Here is a 23,325-nt window from a genome sequence, read left to right as displayed (position 1 = left end):
TATTCAACTCTCAGTGTCTGAGTTAATACGTCAAGAGTAGGGCCCAAGATTTGATTTTTTTCTAACAAAGTTCTAGGCAATGCTGATCCTGCCAAGAACCACTCTTTTAGGAGCACTGTCCTACAGATTTATGCACTTATGAGCTGGAATGATCTACTAAAGCAAGATAGTCTTAAGAAGGAAGTTTTGTGTGATGTTGCCTTATACTGCTGCTTTTCTCCATTTCTGACCTCCACTAGGAAAAAGTGGAACAGATGTGGGGTGGGAGCTAGCAAGAAAGCACCTCACTGTTTAGAATAAGTTTAGATCTTCTGACAGCCAAGAATTACACAGCAGAACCCTTCAGTCTGCTTTTAACTAGAACCTAGTGTTGACTGTTGTAGATGAACTTGGAGATGTGTGCCAACCCACCAATGAAGAGCTGCTGTTAGAATGGACATAGGAAAATGTGATTAGATGGATCTACAGGCAACTGATCCATTAGCCAAAAATCTCTGGATAGATTACTTCATGTCATCACAGAAGGAAGTTCTTAGAGGCAAAAGAGGGAGAGACGCATTCTTGACCTATGCTAGACGTATTTTTCTGAAGACTGGTAAGAGGTTTATGTCACAAGCTCAGTTTGAAACAAGGTGATATATCTGCTTGAAAAGAAAAAAAAAAAAGCTAAGAAATATTTCAGCTGTGTTGTGAAATAATGTCCAGATCAAGGTAGTTGATGGTAGGGCTGGTTCCTCTGGAAGTTCTAGGGGAGAACCCATTCCCTTGTTTTTTCTAGCTTCTGGAGGCCATCTGCACTCCTTGGCCCATGACCTCTTCCACAAATAACTCCAATAACTCCAACCTCTTGTTCTGTCATCACATCTCTTAATACTAGCTCTGACCCTCCTGTCTCTCTCTTATAAGAACCCTTGTGATTACGTTTAGGTCACATCTACAAGACTTCTTTGCCATGTAAAGCAACATTCTGGTTCTGGGGAGTAGAATGTGGATATCTTTTTTCAGAGTCATTATTTGGCCTGCTGCTGTCCTGTTGTGGCCTATTATCAGACTACATTAGGAACACAGAATCTCTTTCTCAGCACCAGAATTTATCTTTAATAAAATACATCCAAAAGAGGGGTAGCCAGGACTAGGAATGGCAAGAGAGTGGCAGCCATCTGGCCCAGTGTGGCTGAGGAGGTCAGGAGACCAAGAAACAGAAGAATTGGGTTCTAGGACTTACCAGATAAAATGTCTCAGCCATTCAGGGCTTCTCTGTAAACTGAAAGAACTGGAAAATCTCTTAAATACCACCTAAGTCTAAGATTCTAAGCTTTTATAGTATCTATCAGGCTGTTCCTAGATGACATTTAAATTTAAAACCAAAAGCTTGCTTACTATCTCTAGTATTCAGTATAAATTTTGTCCACTTTTCTTTCGAATTAAAAATTCACTTAATTTCTGAGTTTAGAATATGTTATCCAAGGACTTCTTGCTTTAAAAATAGTGGTGAGACTGTAAAAGTCTTTAGTACAAGTGCTTTTCCCTCACTAATTCTTAACTTTCCTACCCAATAGTACTACTTTAGTCTGTGCATCACATCACTAGTCTTAGGGCAATAAATGTACCCCTTTTACACACTGAACACTTGAGTCACAGAGAAAATAAATTACAATTGCATATGAAGACATAAGAGAGTTAACAGTTGTTGCCTTCAGCTCTTCTAAGATATCATCTACCACCTGCCATGAGCAGGTGTGACACTGGACAATACATTAAATTTAACAAGCAGAATATAAAAACTTTGTCCCAAAGATCCCCATCTAGAGGCATGAGTGACGAACTAAAGGACAGTCACTGAGTGACTACTGTCATTATTACAGGGGTCCAAGAGTTAGGAAAGGGCTCAAGTTTTATTCTTTTTTTTTTTTTAATTTATCTTGCCCTCAGATAAGGGCATGAAAGTTGACCACTGATTTTCAAAAGGAAGTGGGGATAGTGTGATACAAATCTCTCTACAGCATTAGTGTTATCCCACAAACACCAGTTGTAAATGATGATTTACAGAGGGCCATGAAGAAAATTTGGAGGAAGTTTAAAGGAAGGAAAGCTTTGAGAGCTGAACCAGAAAAGGTGCTTGAAAGTAAATCAAATTATGGCATACATTGAATTATAGCATTTGTTATTATGTGCAGAGTATGCATGGAATTTCGAACTAAAAGCTGAGGAAGCAAAGGTCTTGAAACTCTCATGCATAGTAAATAAATTAACCCTTTATTCCCTTACTTTCTATGCTCCTTATATTTGGTGACTTGTATGAACAAACGTACACTGAAAAGGACTGACAAAATAAACCATGCTCTGCCTTGGATGCATTTAACTTTTTGTGCACATGATGAAAATGGGTGCCTCCAGGAGATGTTCTTTGGTATCATGTAGACATAGTATTTCAAAGGCCAAGAATTCTTTGGGAAAAGGAGAGGGGTTGTGTCTGTTTATGATTGTCAGACTTTCCTAAGCTTATCAAATTGGAACCCCATGTTCTTTTCTTCTCTGATTTGAAAATTATGCTAGTAGTACATTTGGCAAAGAAAAACCTGCCAAATAAGTCAGGGTCTAATAGCTGGATTAATGACTGTTCTAAAACCCATGAGTTCAGTATCCTATACCTAGTCTTACTTTCTACCTTAAAAGATCAGTTTTCATTGCTATTTTTTTTTTTTTTTTTTGCTGGAAATTGCATGGTGTAAGGAAATCAGCTTATCATGAGCAGGTCATCAGCTCTTGAAATATCTGCCCATGAGAAAAAAAATTATGATTGGAATCCTGTCACCAAGGAAATGGTTTAAAAATCTGTTTATTTCAGTGCCAAATGAAAATCTTAGCTTCAACTAGTTATCTTTGTTTTGCAATGACTTTAATTCTTTTGCCCATTCATTCATTTATTACATGGCTACTATACACCAATCATTTAGAAAAAGAACCCCTATATGATTATACAAACCTTAAATATAACTATGTTTGTGTGTGTTCATATGCTTTTTTAAAGAGCACATTTGTGACAGGAAGTGAAGAATGGCATAGTCGGGGAAAAATTAAAGAGACACGATGTAATTATCTGAACTGGAATTAAGCCAATTAATAACCCGTGTGCTAACACTACCCTCAAAGTGCTGAAAATGCCGTCAGATATTTAAATGCCCTGGGTGGTCATAGCCAGCGATCTTCACCTCATCCATTTTCAACACCATGCAGGGACAAGGCTCAGCCTGGCTTCTGAGGAGGGGCTGCCCCCGAGTGAGCTACAGAAGAGGTACAGACTGTATAATCCAAGCACAAGATTCTCTCAAGTGATGGTGCACGGATTTTCACTTGTTATTTAATGAAATCAAAACACTGGTGTTTTGTGCATTTGCTCATTTATTTAACACGTATTTAGTGAATATGCCCAGTGCTAGTCCAGCATCATGGCTGAGGACGCAGGCTTTAAAGTCAGATTGCCTGGATTTTGTCTCCAGCTCCACACTAATTAGCTGTGTGCTCTTGAGCAAGTCACCTAACTCTTCTGTGCTTTTCTATGAAATAAGGACTGGTAGCACCTAATTCATAGGTAGCACCTAATTCATATTCTATGATCAAAAACGTTAACTACTTAGCAAAGTGCTTGGCACAAATGAAGTGCTCAGTGGTATGCTGGTTATTATTATTATTAGCCAGGAAATATACCAAAGTCTGGGAACAAAGAGATGAAACCCCCCTTAGAAAATCCTTGAAGCTTAGATTCCAGAACTCAGGGGTTCTAAACTTTACCCTTTCCAAATCAAGTCTGTTTATTAGATCCTTGCTTTGCTATGTGGATTCATGTCTTGAGCATGCTTTGAACACAACACACTCAGCACATCTGTAGTATGCAGTTTTGTTTATTTACACCCTCATTCTCTGCCTTCCTCAGTAATAACTACCATGTGATGACCAGCCAGGGACTTTATCTATGATAGCTCATGTCATCCTCAAAACACCTTATGGGATGAATATCCTCACCTTTTACAGACAGGGGAACTGAGGCTCTGAGAGCAGCTGTGACTTAGACACTGTTATAAAAGTCTATTCTACTCCAAAGCTCATTCCCTTCTCACGCAGGTCACCCAGCACTTCACTGCTCCCCTGGGTTCTTGCCTATCAGGATCTTTAAGACCTGTGAGAGGACCTACCAATGTCAAAATCACTGATTCCTCCTCTCCCTAAATTGATTGACAGTGGACCCTGTGTTTTAGACACTGTCACAGCAGCCATTGTTGAAGAGGATGGCGTGCAAATAAACTGAATGACTTGGCCATGACGTCTCTCAGATTCCTTGCCTTTGAGTGGACTCCCAGGTGCCTGACCTCTCTTTCAGTTTTCCTCTTTCACCTTAAGTAGCAACGTGGTTGCTGAAGCATGACTGAGAGTTTTTGCTTTCATATACACACCATGATTCTTGTTTTAGGACAAGAGACAGTCCCTCCAGTAACATCCGATGGCGCTGTTCTCTTCACAAGCATCTCTTTCTCCCTTAAAAAAAAAAAAAAAATTTACATTCAATTATTTGCTGTCAAGAGGGAGATCCTTACTGAATATGATCAGGTGTGTCCAAAAAGATACCATCAAATACATGGGCAGATAACACAGTTTCCTCTTTCTATTTTAGTAGCTCATTTCAATTGAAATATATAGGAAAAGTTGTCCATAGCTAATCTTCCAGGTAGAAAATCTCCTCAGTGTCTGAAAATGACACTGTAAGCTGAAAGACTCTATCTCTTTCACCCACAGTGTGCCTATATCTTAAAAATGAGTAGTATGAGAGAACCACATCTTTTTACACGGTGTTGTGTAGCAGGCAATATTCACAAAGAGAATTGCAGACTCTGGGAGAGGTCTTTGTGGATGCATCAGCTGGCCTTCGCTAGCTCGGTGCGTGGCACCAGCTATGTACCTGGGAGAGGCCAGGCCTCTGCAACATTCTGCTTTTCTCTGAGAAGAAATTAAGCACTTAAATCCCCATCCCGAGAATTCAAAATGAACAACAACAAAAAAGAATTTCCACTTCTCTATTTAGGCATTTTTAAAAATTGAAGGTCTGTGCACTGACTGTATAGATGGAGGAATCTTGTTATTCTGGAGATGAGGGTGATTTCCATACCTGTTGGACCAGAGTCTTTAAAGAAAGCTGGAGTTTAGCTGATATGATGGAAAGAGCACAGTGGATCCCAGGGTTCTGGGTTCCAGTGTCGAAACTGCTGTTGCCTTTGTGATTTATTAGCCTGAGTCTCTGGGCCTCAGTTTCCTCATCTGCTAAACTAGGGCGTTGGAGGGATTGATCGCTGTGGCTTTTCTCGGCTCTGGTATTCTCTGGGTCTGCGAATCGCCTTCGGTGTCTGCCATAGTCTGCCTTGCCGGCTCTGTTTGTCACAAAGATTAATCCATTTTAACTGTACCTTGGAGTGCTCCCGGGAGAGGAGGATGGATGGATTGTTTTGCACCTATTATTGCATCAGAACTTTTGCCTTTTTAGACGAGATCGTGCCGTGCCTAAAATCTGTCTGCCTGTCTGCCCACTGACTTTGTCTGTGCTGATCTCTTGCCACGGTGCCTCTTCTTCAAGCATCCATCTCCCTCCAAGATCTAGACTCAGCATCCGACTGTACCTGTCTTGTTCTCTGCAGCATCTGTCTGCTACACTCCTAGACCGTCGTTAATAAACTTTCACACGTTACACGCAGACCCTAATATGTTGGCACCTGCACATAAATATCTACCGTTCATAAAACTAGGGGAGAAAACTCCATTTTTTAAAAAGACCTCTATCTAGTGCCATTTGTATTTGCACTTTTTGTTTAGTTGTAAGTTTTAATAGTTCCCCCTTTGAGGATTTGTCAGTACGAGCAGTATTGCTTATCAGAACACACCAACAGTCTTTTTGTAATATTCGCTTTTCCCCTTTGGTTCAGCCGAGCCTGCTGACAGATCATTCAAATTCAATTGTTTTATGTCTAAGCCGAACAGCTAATTAAAGTAGGGATGATTAACCTGACTGGCAGTGTCGCTCTCCCTCTCGCGCTCTCTCTCCCTCTCCCTTTCTCTCTCTCCCTCCCTCCTGTTCCAATCAGTCTTTTTCTCACACTCTCTCTCTCCTTCCGTGTCTCTCTCTCCCCCTCTGTCTCTCTCCCCCTCTCTCTCTCTCTCCCACTCTCTCTCTCTCTCTCCCCCCTCTCTTCCTCTCTCCCGGTCTCTCTCTCTCCCTCCCTCGGTTGGTCTCTCTCTCTCTCTCTCTCTCTCTCTCTCTCTGTCTCTTGCTCTACTGTTTTTTTTCCCTCTCTCTCTCCTAAACGTGGTCTGCTTGCTGATGGCAGAATGGCACTCGGAGATTTGTGCATTGTGTCTGGTTTCCTACGGGCAGGCTGACCCAGTGCCTCCAGGGACTTATCAATAGACCACTCAGAAGAGACACAGACAGGAGAGAGGAGGAGGGGTGGGGGGAGAGAGAGAGAATCAATATCAAGAATAGAAGGAGCTCCGAAGCCATTTTTTTTTTAAAGAAGTATCGGGACTTGGGAGAGGGTGACAAAGAAGGTTTTTCAAAGAGGCAGTGGAGGAGGTTCTAATAAATTTGGAAGGAAACAGTTCCCTGTCTTGGGAAAAGGAGAACTCCTGACTGATTAGCATTCACACCAGGTATGAGATGTTCGCTACCCCTTATCACTGTGTCGCAACCGAGATGGAAAAGCCTTTTTTTTTTTTTAGGAGACTGAGGGAGCATGTATTTCGCTGTGTTTGTTGTTGGGGGGTAAGGGGGTGGCGTGAGATCTGTGGGCATTTGTGTATGGGAGCAGAAAGAATGGAAGCAGTACAACGGGGGGTGGGAAAGAGTATGGAGTATGTTACTGTCTTCCCTGTCTTTGTGCACCCCTGGGGGGTTACCCAAGTTCATTTCTAGCAGGTGGATTTAGACGGGAGTTACTTAACGCTTGACCGCCAGTTTTGAAAAAAAAGAAAAGGAAAAAAAAAAAAAAACGCTGCTTCCTATGTCTATTAAAGGAAGCTCCAATTTCTCTCTCTCTCTTTCTCTCTCTCTCTCTTCCTCTCTCTGTCTTCCTCTCTCTCTCTTCCTCTCTCTCTCTTCCTCTCTCTCTCTCTCTCTGCCCCCCCATCTCTCTTCCCCTCTCTCCCTCTCTCTTCTTTTTTTCCTCTTCTAACCAGACAGCGGGAGGGTTCCTGGCTCCCAGCCAGCCCAAAAGCCTCTAAGTGTTTTGCACTTGTTTCAGGGAGTAGCTGCCCGGGGATTTTTCAGCATTTTCACTAGAGAACAAAGAGTTCTTTACAAAGGAAAGGGGTGGGGGGGGAGGTGAGCTTAATGTCTGATATATGTTTTTCTATTTTTATTAGTTTTTCCGCCTAAAAAGAGAGAGACAGGAACAGAACATTCACTCTATAAAGACACAAAGACATTCAAAGGAAATCCAGTTATCTTTTCTCCCCATCACCCCAATAGATATACACAAAAAATAAAAAGGAAAAAGACTAATTAAGTTGGATATGTTGCTCTTTTCTCATCTTTTCATCTTTCTAAATCCAACTGTTCTTATGCTCACTCTATGCTATTTTTTTCTACTCACAATAAAAGTTGTTCAGGATGCATCCTCTCTTATCAGCTCTTTACCCATTCTGGGTCCCCAAAATCCTGTGGAGGAGAGAACAAGACTCCATAAAATAATCGGTTTAGTGGTGAGAACATCTTCTACTTTTGCCACTTGGGTAAAAAGTTAATTATGAGATTTGGGTTCCCGAAATACCGATGGGGTATGTTAGTTCATTCGGTCTCACAAGTTTTTGCATCCATCTGTTTAAAAGGTACCACTTGTGTCACTTGTCAGCTATTAAGAAAAGGTACTAATGGAGCAGATATTTGTATTTTATTTTTTGACGAGAATGATAAAACCCCCAGAGAGATTACTGCCCCATCCGTGATATACTAGTTCAAGCAAAATATAGTCTGTTAGACAGAGATTTCTCTATGATTCGGATTGCCACGTAGCTTTGCGTGCTCTCCATTTGATTTTTTGCCTATGCATGTATATTTTCATCATGAATTTGTGTTGGTAGCAAACATTCCAGAATGCTTATCATTTTCAAATTAATGCTTCAACAAAAGAAGAAAGAAATCATGTGAACTGTATCTGCAAATTGTGTAAACAAGTCCACCTTTTATATATGCTGTACAATTATAGCTTTATACTAACCTTCTTGAATTATAAACTCAAGAAATTGTTTTCTTTCTAAAAGTTCTCCTCCTAATGCATTTATATTTTGATTGTCATTTGGAAATCTTTTGAAGGTACTTAATAGACACAAAACTGAACAAGGGGGAGAATTCACAAGCAAGACAAAAATCCTTAAATATGTACTATGTACAGTACCTAACTACAGGTAACTATTTTACTAAGTGGAAACCAGCTACAACAGTTGTTTCAAGATTCAGAAACTTCTTTTCTTTTCTTTTCTTTTTTTCTTCATTCACTAAAAATATAACCTATTCCTGTCCCTGGGGAGGGAAACTGTAGGGAAAATATAGATACATACATTTTTCCATATTTTTAGCATACATTTATGTAACTGCTTCTTAAGGATGTAATACATACCAAGGCAGAGAGTGATGTCTAGTCAGTAAACCGTTCTGGCTGGGAGGTGTGAGCACCTTATGTTTGAAGTAACTTGATAACTCTGAGTCTTTTCGGGAAACCTTACTGTGTATGTGTTGTCTCAGTAATGACCCTCGGAGAGAAAACAAGAGCTAGGTGGCCAGTGTTTGCACTTGAACTCGCTGAAAGATGTTAGAATTAGGGGAACTTCTGGCAAATCCAAATTTTTCTAGGGTAACTCACTTCTTAGAGTTATGTGTTTTCTTCAGGAAAATTCTTATATTGCCTTGAGACTTTTCTGTATTTTTGTAGAGATTTTTAATGCTCTTAATAGTGCTTGAGGAAAAAAAGACCTTTAAAAAGAAAGTCAACAAAATAAGAGAAAAGAAACTCGGTCTTTAAAAAGTTTTACGTTGAAGGCAAGAGCTTTTTTTTTTCCCTCCCCTTTTGGGCTTGTTTCTGATTTTTTTTTTCCTCTGAACTCTTTTGTTGCTGTGGACTGTTGTGCTTGCGTTTTTGTTTTTTGTTTTTTTTTTTTCGCTTGTGCTTTTTTTTTTTTTTTTTTTTTTTTGGTCTATTTTGGATGTGACCAAGGGGGTCTAGGACAGGGACAGAGGGGCTACGGGGAGAGGCTGGTCCTGAAAGCTGCACCAGCCCCTCTGGATCCAAACTCAGGCAGCTCCCATGAGCCAGTTGTGCCGCCAGGAGTGCAGTGAAAGGTGATAGCTGTCATTCTGGGATGCTTCGTACATCTGACCTGAGAGTAACACATTCACAGTCGAGGAGAAAAGGGAAAAAAAAATAGAGGAGGAGGAAAGAAAAGGTCTTTGAGCTGGAATACACTGGCCCTTTCTTCCTGTAGGCAATCCGCTCCAGTTCTTGGCGACGTGTCCTGCACTATCAGATATCATATGACTTTTTATTTAGATTCCTTTTCGGAGAATGGCCTGTTAGGACTCTGTTTGTTTTCTTTTATTTAATTTCCTTCTCCCCTCACCCGCGAGTTTTGTGTATCTGTGTGTGTGAGAGAGAGTGTGTACGCATGCATATGTGTGTGCAGTTTTTATCTTTGTTTTTGTTCTGTTGATCTGATGCTTTATTTAAGGACAAAGCTTTAATTATTTCAGTATCCTGGTTTCATCATTTGCCAAAAAGAAACCTCATTCTAGGCTTTTTGGGGGGTCCATTTTTAGACACATCCATTAACACATGAGGCTGGGCCATCCTCAAACGCTTGTTGCTCGGCCCGTGGCCCACTCCTCACCTTAATTTACCCCTCCCCCTCATCAGCATGCACAGCAGTGCAAGTTAGGAAACACCTGTGCTGACTTGCGAGGGAAATAACAGTAGAAGCAACTTCTTCAAATCTGCACTCCTAGTTTCACTTTAATAAACTTTTTTTTTTAATCGTTAGGGTTTTTTTTGTTTTTTTGTTTTTTTGGCACCTCTGATGAGCTTGAAAGCGTCAGAGATACTGCTAGATGTGACTGTGGAGCTTTTGTGAGGCCAGCTGAGCACCCCTGGAAAGTAGAGGGGGGGGGGGCTGAAAGTCACTCAGAGACTTAAGAATGAAGTCAGAGATGTAAATAAGATCTGTGAGATCTGTGGGCCGTGCAGGGTTTGGTGATAGATGGTAAAATGGAATGCTTAGGGATGCTCAGGGAGGAGGAGAGGAAGAAATTCCTAGCCAGGGGTAACACAGGCATTCCTGCTGCAGTTAGTACTTTAAACACCGTATTTAATCCAATTTTTTTATTTTGTGTAACTCAAAATTTAACCAGCAGATACGTGATTGCCTTCCTCTCCTTGCTTGCTCTGTAGAACAGAGGAATGCTACTGACATTATTACTGGGTTTCTCCTAAATTTTTGATGTATTTCTTTTTCTGTTTTGAAGAGTTCAGGTTTTAGTTAGCAAAGGAAAAACATAACTTTTCCAGGTATGCAAATAGCTATCTATGCCTTGTTCTTATCAATGCATAACTTATCTATACATCACATAATGTGTCCTGTTTGTATCAGGATTTTTTTTTTTGTATAGTAACAAGCAAGACTGCCTTGAAGGTTCAGATGACCATTACATTCTTTAAACTCATAGATTTCAGTTCCTTGTTATTCTCTCCCCAAATTAGTTTTTACAGACCTTAAATTTCTAACGCCATATCTTAGCCCGAGGTGAATTTTGTTAAAACTTAGAGGAAATTTTATTCCACCTCTTTAAGACTATCCAAAAGGGAAGAGAGAACTATTTTTCGTTCAACAAAAAATTTTAGAAGCCCTTTTTTCCCCCAGCGGAAAACTCCAAAACAGCTTTGTCTCAGAACGTTAAACTTGGCATGGATAAAAAATGTGAGTTTTGCTTTGTTTGAGGAAATTTGTTTTTGAAACAACAATGTTATAAATATTTCTAAATTGCCTGCTGAGCATGCGCTGTATCTGACTTTATTCATAGTTTTAAATACACACCAAAGTGCAGTCTTCTGAATGGCCACAGGTAAGGCTGCTGATTTGTAAGATCTTTCTCAGAGCCACCTTCAGTGAGTCTACTCGGTTTTCCAGAAGGGAAAAGGGCGAGAGCTGAGTTTAAACCTGGACTCCCTTCTAAAAATCATAGAGCAAAAGTAGATTTCCCCATTAAGGCTTGCACATTGTACTTAGGGTAAGTACTATTCAACTTTCCTTTCTTATGGGAGTTGCCTGCCTTAACTTTTCAGCTTAATACTAGCAGAATAAAATAAGAAAAAAATTGAACTCAAGGAGGTATTTGCCTGAAGTAGAAAATTTGCAGATTTTTAAGGGTATCTATTGTGCATAAATTTGGGGATCTGCGAATTTGCCAGTGAAATGATAGCAGCTCTGTGCTTACAGAGCAAAGATGTGCTAGTCTGAACATGCCTGATCTCATCTGGAATCGAAAGCTAAATCTAGGTGGGCCTATAATAATACTAGAAAAAGAACACATGTATCTTTTGTGCAACCTTTAAAAAAAAAAACAACACAGGCTTCCAAAGGGAATGACAAAGAAGTAGGTTCTCCTCTTGCTGAACAAATAGTCTTACTTTGCTCCAGGAGACAGATATTTCCAGTTGTTTGGGGTTGTTTTGTTTCATTTTGTTGTTGCCATCCCTGTGGAATATATTCTTTCCTGTCAGTGACTGTTAATACTTTCCATCTTTCAGAATGCTTTATCTCCATGAACTCCGTTTGATGTTTCCTCACTTGCTTACCTTTCTCAAGTCTGCGATGACCCTCTGAGGCTTTGCAATTCTTATCGATTCTTGCCAAAATATATTTATTCATTAGCTGTTTGTTATAGTTATGGTGGAGATAATCTCATTTTTCAGGCCTTCTAACTACCCAAACAAATTTCATTTCGTGGTGAAATTTCTCATAGTTCTTGACTCAGAACTGAACTTGTCTTGCAGAGGCTTGAGGAAAAGCCAATTAGCCGTTTTTAGCAAACTAAATATTCTAAGAAATGCAAGTGAAAATTTTTACAAAATACAGATTGTGCATGTATACAAGGCTGTTGTAATTTTTTTTCTTTCCATGATTTAAAACGGAACCTGAAAATTAAATGTATTAAAAAAAAAAGAAAAAGAAAAAAACCTGCCAGGTTAATGCTGATATTTTCAATGCCCAATGTAAAATAATTCAAAGTTTTAGTTTCTCTGCTGCATATCACCTTTCAACGTCACTCAGTAATACTTTTTGCAGATATACATATATATATATATATATACACATACACACACATATGGAGACACAGCTTCACTTTACATTTATATTAATTCTATTTTTGCATGAAAGAGGATTAACATTAATGCAAACTTTTATTAATTTACTGTATTTATTATTTTTCTGTAACTTAAAAATCCAATTAACTGTTGCCTCCTGATTATTTAACATATGCATATACTTATAAATGTCTATTTGTATTCTAATAATTTATGTTAACTTATAAAGTATTTTTATAAGTCTTACACAGTCCTGAATTTTATGCAGCTATGTTACCATTCAGGTTGATTCAGATATGATTTGCTTTGTTCCATATCTGTTACTGTGTTAAAAAGTTTTTTTTTTACTTTCCCAGTCTAGAAAGGCTATGGCTCTTGTTTCCTATATGTGATTTCTATATGTCTTCAATATTCTGAAGAAGAAACTTTCTAACCTTGCGATCTCCTGAAAAGCTTTCAAATCAGTAAGGGAAGTTATCTTTGCCATGGCCTCCCGGGTCTGTCTGTTTGTGCTCACTGTACCACCTCTCACCACCAGCGATCCCGCAAAAACAACAATCATAAACATGATATGATAAATTTTCTGATCATAGAACCAGGAAATACCAAAGAGAATTGTGGCATATGCAGGAAAATGCCAAGAGCTTCTCCAGTAGGATCAGCTGGTTTTGTACTTTTTTTTTTTCTCTCCTGAATTTTGTTTGTGACTTTTTTGGCTTGCTGAAGCATATCCCCATAATCTTACGAAGCCACAGCAAATTCCCAATGCCACAACAACACTGTGCAGCTGGGGAGAGCCCAGAAGAGCTGCTCCTGGGTGGCTGCAGGCTTCCGCAGCAATGATGCAGGGCAGGAGGAGGAAGTAGGCTGCTCTTCCCTTTGCTTCTGACCTGGGCTGCCAACCGGTCAGGTAGAGCGATTTCTTTTCCGTTGTTTTCCCTTCAGCTACTTGGGGCTTTTCCTTCAATTACCAAAGGCTTTCTGCCTCTTTCCAGGGATGATTTATACAGCAGAGCATCCCATTTTTCTTGTATATTGAAACATGGAAAGCGTTGGAGATTGGGAAGGGCACAGGAAAAGGGCTCAGGGTATCTGGGAAGTATTCAAAATGGCATCAGACTCAAAGCTGGTTTTGAGTCTGTAACTTTTCTATTCTCCCCAGAGCCTCTAAGAGGTTGAAAGTAGTGAATGGGATAACTATAGGGTGCAAACTATGATCTAACTGATTCAGTAGATGGAGCTCTTCCCCCTAAGTCTGTATTTAAATTATCGTCCCACTCTGGTTTGTAGCACTCTCTCTTTCAAGGTGTGTCATACGACACATGTAAAATCAAGGGTCTAGATTGCTAGAGAAGAGATTTCCTGGCACTTTTTAAAAGAGATGGAGCATTTCACTCTGAAACAGAAAACAGCACAGGAGAGAAGGACGGCCGGGGTGGGAAGTGAAGTTTACCTAATCTCCATTTCTCCCTATGTTTGTTGATGTTCTTAAGTGTGTCGTCAAATCCTAGCACTTACTATACAACCGATTATTACTGTAAAGGTAGAAAAATGTATGGAACATGTAGGATTTGGGCTGTATTCCTTGCAAATCTTCCAGGCTATCTGAACTGTGCAGATCTCCTCTCATTTAATTCTGCAAAGGAATCTTAATACTGTCATGCAATTGTTTCATCCAATTAGTCTGGAGAACCTGGCTGAAATGTTACTAACTCTGCATTGTGACAGCGCAGAGGAGGGCACAACAGCTGTGTTAGGAAGGTGCCGTTAGGGAAGCCAAAATATTTTCGGCAATAACTGAAAATAGATCTCCAGTATCTCTTCTAATGTGGAAAGAACTACTTGTTTATTTCTTTTTAAATTAATTGAAATGAATAATTGCCATAAAATTTGTGTCGGTGTTATGTATTATTCTCAGTACCAATAGAGAAAATTTGGTGATGTCGCTACCTGGTACCAGAAGGGAAAATATATGTATTCTGTATATAATGAATTATCTTTCTTAGTGGAATGCCTTCTCCCAGATTGGAGATATTACTAAATATCTCTTGTTAAATCTTGATAAGATCATTTGGCCAAAGTAGAACTGGGCTTCGCTTTATTACCAAAAGAAATAGCATTTTTAAGGGACTTGGATTTCCTTTGCATACCACGTGTCTGAGTCCGATACGGTCCAGGAAAATAGAGAGGATGAGACAAAATTATTCCTAAGCAGCCGCCGTAGGCCAAACACTGAAACAGTGCCAACCTGGACCAATCAGGCCAGCTTCTCAGAAGATACATGCTTTTGTCAAACACTTACATGGAGAGAAAGAGGGAAGAAGCCCTTGAAATTGCATTCGTCTGAATGATTCTCCACTAATTTCAATAAAGCCCATGGTAATAAATTCAATGATTTTTATTCTTTTGTAGAGTAGAAAATGTGAGTTTCCTTGTCCAGCTAAGGATCTCTAAATGTTGTACTCTGACATCTTTTCAACAAAACTCTCCTTTTGAATTTAAGTAAGTGAAAAACTTCTCACAGAGAGCAAAGAGTAAAATTGATGGAAACTCAAAATCAATTCCAAACCCATTTCTGGCATGATGAGAATAACATTTGTGCTGTGTTTAGAGCAGTTTAGAACAAGAAAATGATAAAATGATCAATATACTTAAAGCCAAAAATAACCAGGAGAGAGTGATCTGTAATCCATTCTTAGACCTGAAACCCTACACTTTTGATTGAACATGGAAATAAATGAATATATCTTCTATAAGGTGGCATTGTAAGCCTTATAATATAAAAACATGATGAGATGCCAAGCTTTCAACTATTTAAGCTATGTTTTCAAAGTGTAGCCAAACAAAAATTTCTAGACAACCTATTGTAGATTTATTTATTTGTACATACCCTGACCATAGAAAGAGCAAAAGTTAAGGAGTGTACAGAATGTCACCGTGAACTACATTGCCACTTCATATTTAGTTAAAAAAAAAAAAAATAGATTTAAGCCACAGTGAAAAGAATATTTTAAGGTATACCTGAAAGTCAGTGAATTAGTCACTGTGGAACAGACTGAATATTTTAAAAATACCTCGACTCTTGACAAATATATTAAGTTCAACACACGCATAAATATAAATCACACATATTTTATCCTTATTGCTTTACTAGATTGAAAGAGTTAAGTTGACAGATTTTGAAACTATGGATTCAAGGTCAGCAAAATGCCACCATCCAAGCTCACAAAAACCTCTCTAGACTTAAGATTTTGCTCCAATGAACGATTTTCTACCAACCTTTCCAGAGTCATCCGACTGGCTAGTTATTTATTGATCAGATAAAATGAAATTGTCCTTCTGGATGAAGAAATCCTGGCTGAAGAATTTAAATGACAACAAATTGCATAAGCACATTTAATGCCGTTGACCTAAGGTGCAGTAGGAATGATGATAATTCTAATGAGCAGTGTGACGAATGTTACTACAAAGGAGCATGTGTGATTACATCAGGAAGACTGAACTCAGTGGGCAAGGTCAGGAGGGCGAGACACAGGAGCCCTGACAGAGTAGGGGCTAATGATTAAAGTTACTGGACATGCTTAAAGCTCGTGGCTAGCTGCAAAATTAACAGCTACCCAAAAAAAAAGTCAATCAATTTTAAAAGTAGATAGAAAGGCCAGACTTTTCCCTATAGGATTTAATCAACTGCAGAATTCACTTTCACATAGAATTTTAAGAACCTCCTAAGCTTTGGCTGTCCAGTGTGATAATGGTTGTAAAGAGCTATTGTGCACATCTGCTTAAAGATTCATATAAGTGTAATTGTTACAGCAACTTGTTATGCTATTGTTTGAAGTTGAAAAGCTCTGCTTTAAGAGTCAACAGAGCAAATGTCAGCATCATAAGAATCATAATCATCGCATCTTAGAGCTTGAAGGAGCCTTAGATAGCTCAATAAGGGTGAGTGGGTTAGCAAACTCTCCAGGAAGGAATATTGAACATCTGGTGCAGGACCATGTAGAATTTTTTTAAATATGTATTTTATATATTATAATGATTTTATAATATTATATATTTGGAAAACATAATTTTTTTAAAAGCTTAAAAAACAAATTCATCTTGACTAGGGGTGCTATACACTGGATTCTCTGCACCAGGGGTTCTAAATAGAGAAGAGTGGAGAAGATTCAGAAAAGCACATGTTTTATTTTCATTAAAGGGGCAGAGTGTTTAACAGAATAAGAAATGCTGTTTGGGTAATAAGAAAACTTAAACAGAGAAGGGACAAACTTTTCTCAAGAGGAAAAAAGGCAAATTGTACTAGAACTCGTTTTCTAGCTACTACAAGCCTGATCGGTAAAACAGATTTATAAAAATAAAAAGTGAGTGGTATTCCAGAAGTCATTAAGGACGAGAGCAAAGTAACAGAGCCCTTAAGGTGCCTATTTCTGTACCAATAACCCTACTGTAGATGGGGCAGGGGCAGACACATGTGGGAAGGACAAGGCATTCTGGGCAATGAAAGAAAATGCGCTCACATCGGCACTCCCTGGACATCCTCTGCTGATCACATTGTTCCCCTCATGCCATCCTCATATCCCATCCAGGGTAACCTCGTATCTCATTTCTCCTCATCCCTCTGCCCTCTAAAAAGAAAAGAAAAGAGAAGAGAAGAAAGAGAGAAAAGAAAGGAAAGGAAAGAGAAAGGCAAGGCAAGGCAAAGGAAAGAAATTTGAGAAATTGTAATCAGGAAATCCTTTGGAAAGACATCCTTCTCCTTAGAAATCTTTCTGTAAAGATCAGTGTATCTGTCTTATCAAAATTTGAGTTCTAATCAGAGGATGCTGAGTCAACACGGTTAAACACACTTTAACTGGCCTACTCCTTGCTTCCTAAGTGCACATCACATTTCCACACCCCTGTTCCTTTTCCCCTGGTGTTCCTAAATAGAAGCAAATTCTGCCTTCTTTATTTCTACAATACTTGATCTTTAGATTAGCCATTTGTGTGTTTATTTGTAACGCAAGGAGCAGGTCTATACAATTTGGGGCAATGCCCTTAAGTTCACTAGGCCTCACTTTCCACATCTGTAAATAGGAAAATGATAACTGCCTTGCTGGGATATTGTAAGAATTCCTGAAATGGAGTATATAAAGTTCTTGTTAGCACCATGACTAGCACATGGTCACCACTCAGTATCGTTGTCGTTGTTACTACTACAGTTACTAGTATTCCCTTTCCATTAGGTCTTTCCCAACAATATTCCTCTTGAGCTCACAGACTGATCTCCACTGAGTTCAGTGTCTCCTCAAGCAACAAACAAAATGACTTTTACGTAACAGGAGCTGAATAAGAATATATTGAATCTTTCCATGCAAGTTCATAGGTCTTATTACTTCCTTACAAAAATCCGTTAGTTCTTTCCTGGAAGTTTAGAATAGTCAGCCCTGGCCAACCTGTGTATACCATGAAAGGCATCAGTACTGCTCACTGTAGACTGTCAGTGCCACCTCCCTTTTCAGGTTCCCCACAGGCCCCCAGCCACTTAGGGTTGCTCTTTGCAACATCCCCAGAAGTGTCAGCTTGTAATTCTGGTTCATGTGATTAATGAGCTTGTTATACCTCCGTCTGTAGCCTGAACTAGAAACTTTCACTTTGGAGAGCAGGTCAAGATATCGAATTTAATTTTACTTGCATCTGTTATAAGCCAATTGTGTATTCATTACATTTATAGATTCCCTCTCCAGCCATATATTTTCATGGCTGTTGAAAGCACCTGAATCTGTGTTGAATGTCCTTAGATTTTACTTTGGGGACCTGAAAATGAGGCAGTGAGACATTTTTGATAGCTAGCTGTCATCTTTGGCATTTCTTCCGTTTAGTGCCTGATCTGATCTGTTTGAAGACCGGGGCAAGTATAGGATTTTTTTAGCCAACTCGAGTATGGCACGGCAATTCTGTCTTAATGAGGTCTATGGTCAATGCAATTCATCTACACATTTTTGTTTACCTGGCACACAACCCCATTCTATGGAAATGGGAAAGTTCTAAAAATTGGAAGTGATCAAATAACTTGAGGCATGTCAGGGTAGAGATATAGCAATCAGTGCACAGGGTCGGTTGGAGGCAGGAGGCATACAAGGCAGACTCAGGGTGTATATGGATCTTGCTGGCCCTTCGGGCTCACAGTGAATAGTGAGAAAATTAAAACCATGGTTGAAGAGAGTCTGACGGCAGGATGTGCTCAAATCAGGAAGAATGTTGCATCTTAGTCATTTATTTGAGAGTGAGCTGGTATTTGTGAGGGGAACGAGGTCATAGTCAGTAGAACTGGTAATTCAGTAAAGAGTTCTGACTTTGCCAGAGTAATAGTGTTGGCATCAAGAGAAGAAAGTTTTACAGATTGCTCCGTGTGCACTTGCTGTTCCTGGTGTTCCTGGTGGGTGGCTGAATCATCCTGATGGCATTCAACAGGAACCAGCTGCTGAGAATATTAAAATGTAAGCATTTATTCCTCTAGAGAGACAGTAGCATCTGCAAAGTTTTCCTATCTTGATAGTACAGATAATCCCAGGGAGCATTTGCTAGTAGTTTTAACTCTCTATTCATTTCTTCTTTTGCTGTTTATCATTATCATCAGTATCTCAAGTTCTAACAGGAGAGAAGAATGCCTGCATCCATACCAGGTTGTAGAGACAGATAGGGAGCCCTTGACCAAGGACATGGGATCGCCTCTTGGGCTTTACCTTGAACTGTGAATCTCAAGAGGAGAAGCTGGCTTTTTTCTCCCATGGCTTCTCTTCACAGCAAAGAGCCACCATACTTTTAGTCTTCCCTGAGCTCCACCAGCAGGAAGGGAAGACCTCGGACTTCCCCACCCTCAGTACAGGCTTCTTCGGCGCTTTCTTTTTTGCTCGTAAAACTTGTGAAGTTGTTGCTTTCCTTGTGTGATCTGTTTGGTTTTGGTTTTTGAGCTAGCATCAACAGTGAGGGGAAAGGGCAGTGCAGAAAGGAGGTTTGGACTCAGTAATCTACTAGGTCTTTTCCATCTCTAATATTTATGAATAATGTATTGAACTGATGGAAAAAATGTTGAATATGTTCATTATGAATTATACTCACCAGTGTGTTGCCTAGAATATAAAAGAGCAAAGCAGTTGCAGCATAACTAGTTCCTTACAATAAATGTACTGGTACAACAGCGCTCTGTATCCTTTCGTATTCCTCTGTGTGTCGTCCCCAAACACACGCTCTGCAAGTCTGAGTGGCAACTGCAGACTGGATACCTGATGGGATGACAGCCAGCCGGGTTCTGTAGGGAACCGGGACATTCCTCGTGGAGTCTGGGTCCTAAGCAGAAGCAGCTTTCTTGACGGTAATAGCAGTGCAGTCTCCTTTAAGAGAAATCACTGAAGCCAGTTTCACATCGCAGATGCTGCTCAGGTGCTATTATGCTGCAGGGGTTACAGTTCTTAACATCAGGGGGAAAAAAAACGTATAATTTTGTCCCTTCATTTTAAAAAATTAGTATGGGTAACTAATTTGTTGGCAACTTTACCTTCTAATATAAAGGAGTAAGACTGGCAGATATTTCAGAATTAAGTAGCTATTATTACACTCAGTTTCAAAATGTATTATATGGTTTTCCCTGTTGGTTTTCTTTCACAATTATGTTTTGTTTAGGATTTATTCAAATAAAATTGTATTTCCTAAGTATTTACCAGATAACATTGGAAAACATAACCAGAAGCATGACAATCTAGGCAAGATACTGAGGATTGTTTTTAGTCACACAAATAATTAACAAAATAGATAATAAAGAATTAAAATAATACCAAAATAGTCTTTCCTATTTTTTATTAAATGTATCCCAGTAAGCATCATGCAAATATGTACCAAAATAGAGGAAGACTACTAAGGTTGAGAACTCAGAGGGTGTAGCCCTAATGTACAGTAGAGAGGTGCAGCAGTTCACAGGAAGGTGCAGGAGAAAGGACTGGCCCCTGCCTGAGATCCCAGGAGAGCAGGTGGGTGTTGATGAGTGAGTTCTGCCTCAGAGAAGCCTTTGCTCCTTGTTGGGGTTAGGTCACTTCAGAGCCAATAGACTAGCTCTTATGAAAGGGGAGTCCAAGACCTCACTTATACCAGGATCAACTATTATAGTGACATTAACTCAAACCAACTGTTCCAGCATTATTTATCAGCATTACATTTCAGAGAAGATTTTTTCTTCTTACGCTCTCTTAAGAGCTAAAATCCATCAGAACCCATGAAGAGCAAGCATAAACTTAGAGCAGCCACATTTATCAATAGTTTATAGTAATCTCAGAGGGGAGGAAGAGAGAGGGTGAAGGAAAGTACCAAGGGAAAAACAGCAAGTGTAGATTCTTTCTTCAGGAAAATTGCCTTGCCAAATATTGAGATCAGCTCGCTCAAAAACAATAATGGCTACCCAATTCCAGCATGGTCTAACCTGAGAGTAGAGGTGACAGGTTTTTTTTCCAGCTCTACCTTCCTTACAGGACAGATCACTTAACCTGTCTATGTAATAGTGTATTTGTCAAATAAATAGAAAACCGTCTATCCTAATCTCCTTCACAGCAGTATTGCTAAGGCTGATTGTGCACACGTATATAAATGTATATATTATAGCTATCTGTTCACAGCAGGGGAAAAAGATTTAAAAATAAATGAATCAGGATTTTATATATGCAACTGTTGTGAGGATCATTTTTTAATTTTAATTTTAAGACCTCCTCTGCTAATTATCAATTGTTAAAACACTTGAAAATGATGACTGAGCCTATATCAGCTCTGTGAATGGAAGACTTCTTGAAATTTAAGCATGACTATAGAGATTCAAACACATTTCCATCGACTTATGGCCCCTCGTGGCCTGACTCTAGGCAGTACAAACCTATTAAGCAAAATGAAAGATTAGTTTTGCCAATAGATAGCTTAAAAAAAATCCTAAATCAAGATCTACTATCAGAGTTTAATTCTGGCTGCAGGAGTGAACTGGCTCTGTATATTAGACTTTTTTTTTTTTTTTTTTTTTTTGGAAAGTGGGACAGAGATATATAGTAAGGGGAGGACAGCATCAACCTACACAAACATCCTAGGCATCTGCCCAGGCCACTGGTCCGTCCCAAGGAGAATCAGGCTCAGTATATATAAAGCCCCTAAGATCACTGGGAAAGAGGCTGCATTCATCTCTTCGGTACTGCTGTTATTCTTTTGATGTTCATCTGGGCTATTTAATCTCTGCATTCTATATCCAGACCTCAGTGGAATGATAATGACATGAGAAGAGCAGGTGAAGATAAATAAATGTGATTTTTTAGACATGACCGTTACCCTCTAATAGCTTTTCTCGGGTCCATTCCAAGCATCCAGGAAAGAGAAACTTAGCTTCCATGGAGAGTGAAGTCATAGCTCTAACTTAGCATAATAAGAGGAGAGAGAGGGAGCAAGCAAACTGTTAGTGAACCGAGTGCGTTTCTGCTGGGCTAAGACCAGGTTCTCCTGTTTCCTCTATTTTTTCCCCAAACTGAAAAGAGTTATTGTGGTAATTCACCTGTGTTTCTGAGCCTGTGTGCACATGCCCAGGACCTGCTCAAGGTAAGGCCAGAAAGAAGTCAGGGATAGGACTTATATCCAGGAAATTCAGTTTCTTTAGTAACTTCTGCTTGTTTTGTTGTTTTGTTTTGGTTTTTTTCTTCAGGGAAATTTGTGTTTTAAAAAAATATGCTTCAATTCCCAGACATTGATATCCTGGGCATCTTTAGGTTGTGACAGAAGTGGGGATTGGTGGCTGTAACAAATGTAGCAGAAGCCAGCACAATTGAAATCTATCAGACATCTTGGCAGACCCCAGATTTTTCTGACCGTTGCTGCAGAATCCACTTGCGTTCTTACCCTAAGAAGACAGGGTTAACTGAGAGTTTTGAGAGTGGTGGTGCATCTTTCTCAATTTAGGTGACTATGGGACTGGAATGCTTTGGTGAAAACAATGCACTAGAATGAGGGCCACGTCCCAGCTGTACCACCCATGCATTCACACCAAGCCCTGTGCTTCAAAGGGCCCTGGGTTTGATTTAATGTTCTGCCGTTGCTGTCTTGAAATTTTTAATGATTTTTTAAGTAAAGAGCCCCGCATTTTCATATTGCCTTGTGCCCCACAGACGCTGTAGCCGGCCGGTCCTGCCTGGAATTTATCTTTTCCTGGCATCCCAACTGAAGGGATCAGTCACTTATCTTCTCTTACTGAAAATGATCCTCTTTTTCGATTCCTCAGAAGCTAATGCCTGTGTAAACGCTGAAGATTTCTGTCCGTACAATATGGTTTAGAATAACTCATCTCTCCTTCCTCCCTCTGAACACCTCGAGATGATTATCGTCAAGAAGCTCCTGTTCTGTAATCAGAAACTCTATAGTGGTCTCAGACAATTTTTTTTTTTTTTTTTTTTTTTTTTTGCTAGAGGTTAATCCTTGGGAGAAATAGTTGTCGTAGAGAAGTCTTTGCCCATTATTGAAAAGTTTATAAAATAGGCTTCAACCATATGTTGAGCTATTAAAAAGAATATACATTTGGGTAATTTTAGACTAGGACTTACCAACCATTATGAGATCAAACACATCAGTGAACTCTAAAAACGATTTCATCTCCTGGCTCTGGCCCTGGGCTCCCGTTCCTCTCAGGCTCCCACCATTGCTGCTGCTGGCTGTGTGTTCCACATCCTTCTCGCCTTTCCTTTCTGCCTTCAGCTCCCAGCAACCTTCTTACCCCAAAATGGTGTTAGGAGGAGGGAGTTCCTCTCTTTAATCTCCATATGACCTAATGAAAATGATTCTTGCTGAATTTTGTACATTCACACCCCTGCAACAACCTCAATGAGTGTGGATGACAGGATTGTAAGGTCATGATTAGACCCCATAGAGGTGCCTGGAT

General features: G+C 39.6%; 1 protein-coding gene across 29 annotated transcripts in view; it reads left to right on the top strand.

Moving 5' to 3' along the window:
• ZBTB20 (zinc finger and BTB domain containing 20) overlaps window positions 1–23,325 on the top strand; it is a 758,521-nt gene that overhangs the window by 617,644 nt on the left and 117,552 nt on the right. For 2 of the 29 annotated variants that reach the window (XM_074363971.1, XM_045507273.2), the window contains exon 1: window positions 22–6,693. The exons of the other annotated variants lie outside the window; for them this stretch is intronic. The gene's annotated coding sequence lies outside the window, so the exon portion shown is untranslated. Of the gene's footprint in view, window positions 1–21; window positions 6,694–23,325 lie in introns of those variants that run through there. 29 annotated transcript variants of the gene reach the window in all.

Source organism: Camelus bactrianus, chromosome 1 (genome assembly GCF_048773025.1).
Source record: "Camelus bactrianus isolate YW-2024 breed Bactrian camel chromosome 1, ASM4877302v1, whole genome shotgun sequence".
NCBI lineage: Eukaryota > Metazoa > Chordata > Mammalia > Artiodactyla > Camelidae > Camelus > Camelus bactrianus.
This window is presented reverse-complemented; position numbering and strand designations above follow the sequence as displayed.